The 13,047-nt window shown below is 45.0% G+C and overlaps 1 protein-coding gene across 2 annotated transcripts in view; it reads right to left on the reverse strand.

Annotated features, from left to right (window-relative positions):
• Positions 1–13,047, reverse strand: part of gtf2f2a (general transcription factor IIF, polypeptide 2a) — a 206,009-nt gene that overhangs the window by 164,927 nt on the left and 28,035 nt on the right. The gene's annotated exons all lie outside the window — the stretch shown is intronic.

Here is a 13,047-nt window from a genome sequence, read left to right on the forward strand (position 1 = left end):
ACAAAAATGAATTGACCATGAATTTTAATCGGAAGGTAAAACGCATAAAACAATGTTTGAATATGCTTCTGCATTTTTGACTGGTGCTAGCCGGGTGATTTGAGCATTATCATTTTAGTTAACTTTCCTCTACGAGTTCAAAAGCAGAGAATCTGAATTTGTTGCATGCCATAACGAAGTGAAAAACTGGACAAGATGGAGGCAGCAAGAAAGCTGGAAGTTAATGCAGGGGACGACCAAGAACTCGAAGGGCGAGGGAGTCAAGACCAGTAAGAAGAGCCAAATTTCAAAAATATCAGGTAAACTATCATGATAAGACATAAAGTGCACTGCAAAATGACAGATCGTTATTTTTAAAATGAAATGAGGAATAGCTAATTTTCACCCCATAATGAATGATTGCACATAAATGAATTTTAGGATCTTATCACAGAATTTTTTTTTAAATGTCCGAGAACCTGCAAACACTAATAGCATATTGTGGATTTTTCTGAATCATAACATGTCGGTGTATATTTTTTTCCAACAGTCAAGAAAAGGTATCTCAGTTAATATTTTGGATAATACAAATCTGTCTCAACAAAGCAACAAAAGCAACAAGCAAAGTTACTGGCAGGTTTTATCAGTTACGATCATAAATCCAAAAAAATCAGATAACTAATCAGTTAAGTTATATTTAATGCACAAAGTATATGAGTTTGATAAGTTAACACCAAGTGCACTATAAAAATAAGAAATAGATGAAAGTAAACTATGCAAGGTGTTCAAAACCCATTAGATTGTAAGAACAAAACTTGCAACTGCCATACTATGAACATGCAATTCAGGTGAGGCTTCAAGACAAGGGGCAAAAGATATTGGGCGAAGGGCAGCACGGTGGCCTAGTGGTTAGCACAGCTGCCTCACGGCGCTGAGGTCCCAGGTTCGATCCCGGCTCTGGGTCACTGTCCGTGTGGAGTTTGCACATTCTCCCCGTGTCTGCGTGGGTTTCGCCCCCACAACCCAAAAATATGCAGGGTAGGTGGATTGGCCATGCTAAATTGCCCCTTAATTGGAAAAAATAATTGGGTACTCTAAATTTATAAATAAAAAAAAAATTTTTTTAAAAGATATTGGGCGGGATTCTCCATTGCCCGACGCCGAAATCGGGAACGGCGATCGGGCAGAGAATAGCTCCCGATGCCGAAATCACGGCAGGTGCTGAATCGCGATGCTCCGCCCCCTCCAAATCGGTACCGCGCCTAGTTGCAACCGAATTCGCATCTCATTAGCAGGCCCACCCGCATAGCTCGGCCTCACATGGGCCGAGTTCCCGACGGCACGAGCAACGTGTGGTCTCAACAGTCATGAGCCTGGCATGGTGGCTGCGGAGAGAGTGAGAGAGGGTGCACTGACAGCATCCAGCACCGCTATACGTCGCCGACAGTCATGCCGCTGATCGGGGGCGGGGCCAGGAGGTGGGTTGGGCGGGGGGGGGGAGGAGCCGGGTTGTGGGGTCGAGGTAGATGGGCACGCGGTCCAGCACAACGGGCGCCATCTTTTCGCCCATATTTCCACAAGAACTTTAAATCAGCGTTCCTCATTATTTATATATGAACCCTGTACATCATTTTCTCTCATATGTTTTGAAACACAGGATATTCCATGGTGGAGGGGGTGCCTGCCCTCCAGCAGCACTTTGGGAAAGGATGGTCATGGTATCTGGCAGCAGTGGATGGAGTCCCTGATTCTGGTTGCATTGAGATAATGGCACAAGTACTTAACACAATGGGAATCCTGGGGGTTTGGCAGTACTGCAGTAGGCCTGAGGATTAGCAAGGGTTGGGGGGGTTGGGGTGGGGTGTTGGGGGGGGGGGGGGGGGGGGGGGGGGGGGGGGAGAGATTCCAAAAGTAAACAACAACAGAGAGGTATCCTAAGGTTTAACACTCCAGGGTCTCGTAGCCTGGCAGCCTAGAGGTTGTGCACTTGGCTTTTCAGCACTGGGGTGAGTGGGGAACGCAGAGTTGTTGTAGTACAGCCATGGGATTCCTGCTTTCAGTGGTATTTCATCAAGAATCAAACTGCTTAATATTAGGAAAGGTGGAAGGGATCGCAAGCTGAGACAACATAAAATAAATTTGAGTGAGCGCTCCACAGAGACAGTGAAAGGAATGTTTTTAATTAGTTCTTGGAAAATACAGTTGTATTTTAAACGTCAACAGTAAATAAACACATGGAACATGTGTGACTAATCAAGAACACACATTTTTTTACATTAAAATAAATTCATGTTTTACATTATTTCCATGCAGGTATGAGGTAAGCGAAAGAAGGGTGGACATTAGAGCCAGAAGTGTCCAAGGTTTCCACTCACAATGAGGCAAGCATTTGTTAAACTGGTGCTAAAAAATATTTAGGGCTGGATTCTCTGTCGGCAGGATCCTTGCTTTCCCGTCACCACTCTCACGCCCGTCGATTATCCAACAGCGTGGGGGTGTCCACAATGGGAAACCCCATTGGCTGGCTGCCAGGACAGGGAATCCCGCTGCCAGCAGCGGCACACCGCACCAGAAAACGGTTGCGGTGGGATGGAGAATCCAGCCCTTAGTGTTTCCTTTAATCGCTGCAATTGCATTGACACATTTTATCTAAATAAAAAACAAGTGCGAATAGAACAAGAGGAGAAAATGCTGGGAAAAACTCAGCATGTCTGGCAGCATCTGTGGAGAGAAACAGAGTTAACGTTTCAGTCCTTATGACTCTTCTTCAGAGCTGCTGTTCTATTTCTTTGTCTTCCTTGGAGTCAGATTCTATAAGTTACATCATTCATGTGGCCCATCAGCTCAAGAAACTGAAATTTCTGAGGTCCCAGGTTCGATCCCGGCTCTGGGTCACTGTCCGTGTGGAGTTTGCACATTCTCCCCGTGTTTGCGTGGGTTTCACCCCCACAACCCAAAGATGTGCAAGGTAGGTGGATTGAATACGCTAAATTGCCCCTTAATTGGAAAAAATTAATTGGGTACTTTAAATTTTAAAAAAAATAAAAAAAAAAAAAAAAAAAAAAAAAAAAAAAAAAAAAAAGAAACTGAAATTTATTTCAAATAATTTAAGACAAAGAAAACCATAATATGGTGGGCAAAAGCATAATTCAACTTCCCCATTATCAAAATTATTCTGAGTTCTTGAAAGAAACAGATTTTCTCATCATCAATCTTCCCCCTCCTCTGATTAAAAATTAAGCAATTGATAGCTGAAATGTGGACATTTACTTGCTTGGGGGGGGGGGGGGGGTGTAGTATGTAAATTTTGCTTTCAAATCACTTGCAAAAACAAAGACTTAAGAAAGCCTGTTACTACTCTGCTGAGTGCCATACTATTGCATTCTGAAAATATCTTTGCACTGAGGGTTGTTGTCCCAGACTAGTTGATAAACAACCTTAGCCTACAAACTAATCATAGAATCCCGACAGTGCAGGAGGCCATTCGCCTATCCGAGTCTGCATTGACCCTTCGAAAGACCACCCTATCTGGGCCTAATCCCTCACCCTATTCCTGCAACTCCACCCTAAGGGGCAATTTAGTATGGCCAATTCACCTAACCTGCACATTTTGGGCTGTGGGAGGCAACTGGAACACCCGGAGGAAACCCACACGGACACGAGGAGAATGTGCAAACTCCACACAGACATCGCACGATGTCAGAATCGAACCCGGGTCCTTGGCGTTGTGAGGCAGCAGTGCTAACAACTGCACAGCCCTAGCTCTGTAGTAAAATATCAATGACAAATCTAAGGCTGTGCCTTCCAAGTAGAAATTTAATGAAGGGTTTCAGGAAAACAAATGTTATGGGAAATATATATTAGTTCATTGTCTTTAAAATTTGTGAGCTGTCAGGCCAGGCAGCAAAAGATCTTCAAAAAGGACATGGAGCAATTTTATTAATTTGCTTCCCCTATTTCATTTTATGATTATTGTTGCTGACTATCTAATTCTAACTTATAGTTCTTCTGAACAGATTGATTTTCATTCCTGCCAACTATGGGTTGATTGCTATATGCACCAGCAACAAATACAGCATTTGTCTCAACCCAAAGTTGTGCAGGGTAGGTGGATTTGCCACGCCAAATTGTCCCTCAATTGTAAAAAAAACAATTGGATACTTTAAAAAAAAATTTAGAGTACCCAATTACTATTTTTTTCCAATTAAGGGGAAAATTAGCATGGCCAATCCACCTAACCTGCACATCTTTGGGTTGTTGGGGTGAAACCCCCGCAGACATGGGGAGAATGTGCAAATTCCACACGGACAGTGACCCAGGGCCGGGATTCAAACCCAGGTCCTCAGCTCCGCAATTCCAGTGCTAACCACTGCGCCACTTGCCGCCCCTTCAATTGAATACTTAAAAAAACATTTTTAAAGCTGGGTGCTCTAATCACCTGCCTTTCTCCCTACCGACATCATCTGCCATTGAAACCCTTTTGTCGATTCTTTCCCTCCAGACTCAATCAATGCAATCTTCTCCTATCTGGCATCTGAAATGACGCCTGTGTAACATGTCACACCAAGTTCCATTCTCCATCACACCCATCTTTGATTATATACATTGGCTAAATGGGCACAAAATGCCTGAAATTTACAATTCCTAATCTTGTATTTACCATGGCCTTTGACCTTCCTGGCTCTAAACTCCTCCAGCCCTACAAGCTACTCCATATTCTCTGCTTCTCTGGGCTCCTATACGTCCGCTCCCTTCTCTTCATGATGGGCAGCTGTGTCTTCAGCCACCTGGCAGTGCGCACGCTATGAAATACCTTCCATGAGCCCATCCATCTTATTTTCCTCTCAGGTCTCAGGAAAACTCATCTTTTTCAGCAAGAGACCTTTTTAAATTGTAATTATTTTATTTTTTCCAATTAAGGGGCAATTTAGCATGACCAATCCACCTACCCTGCACATCTTTGGGTTGTGGGGGGTTGTGGGGAGCGATGTTGGGGAGGGTTTAAACTAATGTGGCAGGGAGATGGGAACCAATGCAGGAAGTCAGAGGGTAGTAAAGAGGGGACAGAAACAAAAGCTGGTAATGTGAAAAGTGGATGGCAGAGAACCAGATTTGAACTGCCTAGTATGGCAGGGGGGTGGGAACCAGAGCGGCTAAAATAACTGAGGGAGAGCTACAGACTAAGGCCAGTAAGATTAAGAGGAAGAGCAGGCAGGAAGTGGTTGGTCAATGCAGCGAGGCTGGTGGGCTGAAGTGCATTAGTTTCAATGCAAGGAGTATTTTAGGTAAGACAGATGAACTTAGAGCTTGGATTAGTTTGTGGAATTACGATGTTGATGCTATTACAGAAAATTGGTTGAAAGAGGGACAGGATTAGTAACTAAACATTCCAGGATTTAGATGCTTCAGACAGGATAGAGGGGGATGCAAAGGGGGTGTGGGACTTGCATTATTGGTTAAGGAGAATATCACAGCTGTGCTGAGGGAGGACACGTCGGAGGGTTCAGGCAGTGAGGCAATATGGGTAGAGTTCAGGAATAGGAAGGGTGCTGTCACAATTTTGGGGGTTTACTGCAGACCTCCTAACAGCCAGCAGGGAGACAGAGAAACACAAATGCAGACAGATCTTGGAATGATGCATAAACAATAGGGTTGTAGTGGTGGGTAATTTTAACTTTCCCTATATTGACTGGGACACGCTTACTGCTAGAGGCATGGATGGAGCAGAATTTGTAAGGAGCGTCCAGGAGGTTTCTTGAAACAATATGTAAATAGCCCAACTCGGGAAGGGGCCATATTAGACCTGGTGCTGGTGAATGAGTCATCGAAGTTGCAGCAGATCATCATTTCGGGAACAGTGATCATAATTCTGTAAGTTTTAGGCTGCTTATGGAAAAGGACAAGAGTGATCCTCGGGTGAAGGTGTTCGACTGGGGAAAGGCTAATTACAACAGCATTAGGCAGGATCTGGAGAGTGCTGACTGGGTGAGGCTGTTTGAGGGAAAATCAACATCCGGCATGTGGGAGGCTTTCAAATGTCAGTTTATTAGAATTCAGGACCGGCATGTACCTGTGAGGGCGAAAGATAAGGGTGGCAAGTATATGGAACCCAGGATAACGAGGGATATTATGAACCTTGTCAAAAAGAAAAAGGAAGCATTCGTAAGGTCTAAAAGGCTTAGGACAGATGAAACCCTTGAAGAATATAAATATATGGAACATGCTGCCCGGCGGGAGGTGGGAGCAGGTACGATCGAGGCATTTAAGGGGCATCTAGACAGGGCAGCATGGTGGCGCAGTGGGTTAGCCCTGCAGCCTCATGCCGCCGAGGTCCCAGGTTCGATCCCGGCTCTGGGTCACTGTCCGTGTGGAGTTTGCACATTCCCCCCGTGTTTGCATGGGTTTCGCCCGCACAACCCAAAGATGTGCAGGGTAGGTGGATTGGCCACATTAAATTACCCCTCAATTGGAAAAAATTAATTGGGTACACTAAATTTATAAGGGCAGCACGGTAGCCTTGTGGATAGCACAATCGCTTCACAGCTCAGGGTCCCAGGTTCGATTCCGGCTTGAGTCAATGTCTGTGTGGAGTCTGCACATCCTCCCCGTGTGTGCATGGGTTTCCTCCGGGTGCTCCGGTTTCCTCCCACAGTCCAAAGATGTGCAGGTTAGGTGGATTGGCCATGATAAATTGCCCATAGTGTCCAAAATTGCCCTTAGTGTTGGGTGTGGTTACTGGGTTATGGGGATAGGGTGGAGGTGTTGACCTCGGGTAGGGTGCTCTTTCCAAGAGCCAGTGCAGACTCGATGGACCGAGTGGCCTCCTTCTGCACTGTAAATTCTATGATAGACAAGTATATGAATAGGGTGGGAATGGAAGGATACGGGCTCTGTAAGTGCAGACGGTCCTAGTTTAGACAGGTAGCATTGTCGGCACAGGCTTGGAGGGCCGAAGGACCTGTGTGCTGTATTGTTCTTTGTTCCACCTGGACAGTGATCAGAGGCTGGATCCTGAGAGAAGATTCAGCAGGGATAGATGCACAGCCAAAATTAAAAGAGACATCAAGTGAGTCAAGAAGGCTTAGAATATCTAGGCCAGTTAAGTCACAAGGGAGTTTGGAATGTATTTTAATGCAAGGAGTCTGACGAACAAGGCAGATGAATTGAGGGCATATATTAAAACATTGGTGTAATATGTGATTGCTGTCACTGAGACATGGTTGAGAGGGGGGCAGATTGGCAGCCCAATATTGCAGGATATAGGATCTTCAGGGAAGGAGGTAAAAGAGGAAAGGGTGTCGCAATTTTGATCAGGAAATCAATTACAGCAGTAAGGAGGGAAGACATCTTAGAAGGTTATTCAACTGAAGCCATTTGAGTACAACTTAAAATCCAAAAAGGAGCAATCACATTGCTGGGAGTGTTCTATCGGTCCCCTAACAGTCTGAGAGAAACAGAAGTGGAGATGTGCATGCAAATTTCAAAGAAGTGTAAAAGTAATAGGTTAGTAATAGTGGGGGATTTCAACTTCCCCCAATTTTAACTCGGGAAACCGTAGTGTGAAAGACCTCGAGGGAGCAAAATTCGTAAAATATTATTACTATTAAATGCATCCAGAAGACCTTTTTTAGGCAGCACGTAGAAGGACTTACAAGAGAGGGAACAGTTTTGGACTTAATTTTCGGTAACGAAGCTGGGCAAGTAAGTGTTGAAGTATCAATGGGGGAGAATTTTGCATACAGTGATCATAACTCAATTAGATTCAAGATTGTTAAGAAAAAGACAAGGAAGGATCTGAGATCAAGGTTCTAAATTGGGTAAGGCCAATTTAATAAGATCAGATATGATTTGGCCCAAGTGGACTGGGAGCAGATACTTTCAGGTAAATCCGTGACACATTCAAGAAGGAAATAGGGCTTCTGGTGGCAGCCATGCGATCGACGGCCATGTATCTGGTGGCTTCCTTGCGGGGAAACCTTTTTCGCCCCCAAGATCCCAATCGGATCTTTAAATGCAGTGCTGAGGTCTCAGCTCTGGTCTCCAACGGCAACGGCAATCTTCTGAGGGAGGTCTGACATGCACGCAACCAAAAGCAATGGGGAAAAAAGTGGCTGCAAGCAGACCTCAAGGCACTGGAGAGCACAGTTGAAGGTGCGATGGCGACGGGCCCGGAGTCGGCACTTCCAAACCACACCTGGTAGACTTTTTAAACAGCTCAATTCCAAAAACAGAGGTTCGAAACCCCGGAAGATGTGGTAAGAGCCATTGATCCAATTAAGGCGGCAGTGGAGAGAGTTGAGCAGCCACTGCAGGCTCAGCATGCGTCGCTACAAAAAAATGGAGGAGTCCGTCGCCAAACACGAGGACCGGCAGGCCTCAGTGGAGTGGACCCCCATTCCATGGGACTGGGCCCAGCTTCAAAAGTTAAATCTAGAACTTTTAGTGGAGGGGATGAAACAGGAGTTTAAAAGATGGGAAAGTTGGCCGCTGCCTCTGTCTGGGAGATGTCCAGACAATAAAAATTGCGATCTTGCCGAGGTTCCTTTCTGTATCCTCAATGTGAAGGCAAGACATTTGTTTCCACGAGGACTGACGGTGGTCACTCCTACCAATACTGTCTTGGACAGATGCATCTGCAACAGGCAGATTGGTGAGGATTTGGTCAAGTAGGTTTTTCCCTTTTGTTGGTTCCTTTACCACCTGCGGCAGTCCCAGTCCAGCAGCTATGTCCTTTAGGGCCCAGCCAGCTCGGTCTGTGGTGGTTTTACTGAGCCACATTTGGTGATGGACATTAAAGTCCCCCACCCAGGGCATATTCTGCACGCTTGCCACCCTCAGTGCTTCCTCCAAGTGGTGTTCAACATTGAGGAGAACTTATTCATCAGTTGATGGTGGCCGGTACCTAGTAATCAGCAGGTTTCCTAGCCCATGTTTAACCTGAAGCCATGAGGCATCATGGGGTCCAGAGTCGATGTTGAGGACTCCCAGAGCAACTCCCTCCCGACTGTGCTGTCACCTCTGCTGGGTCTGTCCTGCTGGTGAGACAGGTCATACCATGAATGGTGAGAGTGGTGTCTGGGACATCATCTGTAAGATATGATTCTCTGAGTATGACTATGTCAGGCTGTTACTTAACTAGTCTATGAGACAGGACTTTGCAAGGTCGGTAGGGCTGGGTTTGTCGTTGTCGTTTACGGTGCCTGGTTCGATGTTGGGTGGTCCGTCAGGTTTCATTCCTTTTTCATGTTTTCATAGCAGTGAATGAAACCGACTGGCTTGCTAGACCATTTCAGAGGGCATTTAAGAGTCAACCGCATTGCCGTGCGTCTGGAGTCACATGTACGCCAGCTCAGGTAAGGACGGCAGATTTCCTTCCCTAAAGGACATTAGTGAACAAGATGGGCTTTTACAACAATCGACAATGGTTTCATGGTCATCACTAGACTTTTAATTCCAGATATTTTATTGAGTTTAAATTCCATCACCTGCCATGGTGGGATTCAAACCCAGGTCCCCAGATCATTATCCTGGGTCTCTGGATTACGAGTTCAGTGACAATACCACTATGCCCTTCGGGCCCTTGCTGTTTGTGCTTTATATAAATTATTTAGATATGAATGTAGGAGGAATGATCAGTAAGTTTGCGGATGATACATAAATTGGTGGGGTGGTAAATAGTGAGGATAGCCTTCGATTACAGGAGGATTTAGGCAGCCTGGTCAGTGACAAATGGAATTCAATCTGGATAGGTGCGAGGTTATGCACTTGGGCAGGACAAATGGCAGGATCCTGGGACGCACCAAGGATCAGAGGGATCTTGCTGTGCATGTAGAGGGCAAATGGAATTTTGTCCTTCATTGCTAGAGGGATGGAGTTTAAGACTAGGGAGGTTATGTTGCAATTATATAAGGTGTTAGTGAGGCCACACCTGGAGTATTGTGTTCAGTTTTGGTCTCCTTACTTGAGAAAGGACGTACTGGCGCTGGAGGGTGTGTAGAGGAGATTCACTAGGTTAATCCCAGAGCTGAAGGGGTTGGATTATGAGGAGAGGTTGAGTAGACTGGGACTGTACTCGTTGGAATTTAGAAGGATGAGGGGGGATCTTATAGAAACATTTAAAATTATGAAGGGAATAGATAGGATAGATGCGGGCAGGTTGTTTCCACTGGCGGGTGACAGCAGAACTAGGGGACATAACCTCAAAATAAGGGGAAGTAGATTTAGGACTGAGTTTAGGAGGAACTTCTTCACCCAAAGGGTTGTGAATCTATGGAATTCCTTGCCCAGTGAAGCAGTTGAGGCTCCTTCATTACATGTTTTTAAGGTAAAGATAGATAGTTTTTTGAAGAATAAAGGGATTAAGGGTTATGGTGTTCGGGCCGGAAAGTGGAGCTGAGTCCACAAAAGATCAGCCATGATCTAATTGAATGGTGGAGCAGGCTCGAGGGGCCAGATGGCCTACTCCTGCTCCTAGTTCTTATGTTCTTATGTACACCGGTCCCTTAAGGTAGCAGAGCAGGTGGATACAATGGTTACTATGGTATAATAGTATAGCCGAGAGTTTAAGAGCAGGGAGGTTATACTGAAACTGTATAAAACATTGGTTTGGTCACAGCTATAGTATTGCGTGCAGTTCTGGAATCCACATTACAGGAGGGATGTGATAGCACTGGAAAGGGTACAGAGGAGGTTTACCAGGATGTTGCCTGGGCTGGAGAGTTTTGGTTGTGAAGAGAGATTAGAGCAGAGGAGAATGAGGGGGTACGTGAATGAGATGTATAAAATTATGAGCGGCATAGATAGAGTAGCCAGGAACAAACCTTTCCCCTTGGAGGAGGGATCAATGACCAGGGGGCATAGATTTACAGTAAGGGGCAGGAGGTTTAGAGGGAATGTGAGGGGGAACCTTTTTACCAAGAGGGTGGTGGGAGTTTGCAACTCACTGCAGCATGGTAGCACAAGTGGATAGCACTGTGGCTTCACAGCGCCAGGGTCCCAGGTTCGATTCCCCGTTGGGTCACTGTCTGTGCTGTTATGGGAGCGGCGTTTTCAGAGCCCCAAAATGTATCATGGAGTTCAACCACCTCTCCCTTTAATGGATTGTTGCTTTTCCAGCACACGGCTTGGTCTCCAGGTGTGCTATTACAATTATGGGCACGTGGGTTTTTAAACACAAAACAATGTTTATTCCATGAATTCAACTTATCCTTTTCAAATAAACATTGGACCACTTACCACCCCTTACTCCAAAGATAACACCGAAAATAATACAACACTAAATAATCCCTCAAAATGTTCTTTCAAACCTCCAAAAGACTTAACACCTTTCAACAGAAACACATCAGGTTAAAGACATTACTATTATGAGTGTAAATCACCCAAATGATTCAGAGATAGTCTTTCATGGCAGAGATCACCGCAGATCCAGCTCACTGCAAAACACAGACACACCCAAGCCCTTTTCCTCCAAACTGAAACTAAACACTGCAAAATGGATGAGCTAAAACCCAGCTCCACCCACACTCTGACATCACTTCAGTAATATGAGCTGCTGCATTTCTTAAGGTACATTGCTTAAACATCCATTTCTTAAAGGTACTCTCACATGACAGTGCGGAGTCTGCACATTCTCCCAGTGTCTGCGTGGGTTTCCTCCGGGTGCTCCGGTTTCCTCCCACAGTCCAAAGATGTGGAGGTCAGGTGGATTGGCCATGATAAATTGCCCTTAGTGACCAAAAAGGTTCGGAGGGATTATTGGATTGCGGGGATAGGGTGGAAGCGAGGGCTTAAGTGGGCCGGTGCAGACTCGATGTGCCGAATGGCCTCCTTCTGCGCTGTATGCTCTATGTTGTCTATGTTGCCTGAATGGATGGCAGAGACCCTCAGATCATTTAAGAAGGGGCAACACGGTGGCGCAGTGGTAGCACTGCAGTCTCACGGCGCCGAAGTCCCAGGTTCGATCCCGGCTCTGGGTCACTGTCCGTGTGGAGTTTGCATATTCTTCCCGTGTTTGCGTGGGTTTCGCCCCCACACCCCAAAGATGTGCAGGCTAGGTGGATTGAACACGCTAAATTGCCCCTTAATTGGAAAAATGAATTGGGTACTCTAAATTTATATTTTAAAAAATCATTTAAGTAGTATTTAGATGTGCACTTACGATTCCAAGGCATAAAGGCCATAGGCCAAGTGCTGGAAAATGAGATTAGAATAGTTAGGTGGTTGTTTTTGACCAGCAGAGACACAATGGGCCGAATGGCCTTTTCTGTGCTGTATGATTAAGTGCTGTGGCGAAGGATCAAAGCAAAGAGATTATATATGTTTAAAAATAAATGAATGACTGGACACAGAATCAAAGTTATATTTAAAAAGTGAATGTTATATTGAATATTAATGTTATATTACTGTGTATTGCACACTACATACAACATGCATAATTATTAATAAACATGCCCTCTTTACCCCTACTGCCAATCATCGTTGGGTCTTTTTGCATTCTACTCTCCCAGCCTCCAATTACTATTAGGCATCTGGTTCCCATCCATTTACCACACAATTTAATCAGTGGCCCTGAAAATATATGGTGCATAACATGAGATAAAACAGTACATCATCTGACTCACTGTGAGCAACTACACAACAGATCTGCTGGTACCTTAATAAATGTTGTTAAACAGTTTGAAGCACAGAAAAGAGGAAATGAATACAAAGTAAACTGACATCAAGTCCAGGCGGACCATGCACAGGCAAATGACAGCCAAGCAAGCACAACGGTATACCTGGTATACAAAAACAGCACGATTATTAAAATGCAGCTTCAGACAAAAAGAAATCGGGTTTGTATAATTGCTTGAAAGGAAAAATGAAAATAGCCTGACATACAAAGCACTCTGGAATGCTGGAAAACAGGCATGATATTTTTATAGTTTAATTGCTATGGTGCAATGTCAATATCGCTGTCTTTCCACCCTGCAGCATTTCTAACGTAGAAAATTAAAAAAAATTCTTGATTCCTTTCCTGTAAGCATTCAACCTGCGCCACTGCATGGTGAAAGATGAAACTACTGATAG

Source organism: Scyliorhinus canicula, chromosome 7 (genome assembly GCF_902713615.1).
Source record: "Scyliorhinus canicula chromosome 7, sScyCan1.1, whole genome shotgun sequence".
Taxonomy (NCBI): Eukaryota; Metazoa; Chordata; class Chondrichthyes; order Carcharhiniformes; family Scyliorhinidae; genus Scyliorhinus; species Scyliorhinus canicula.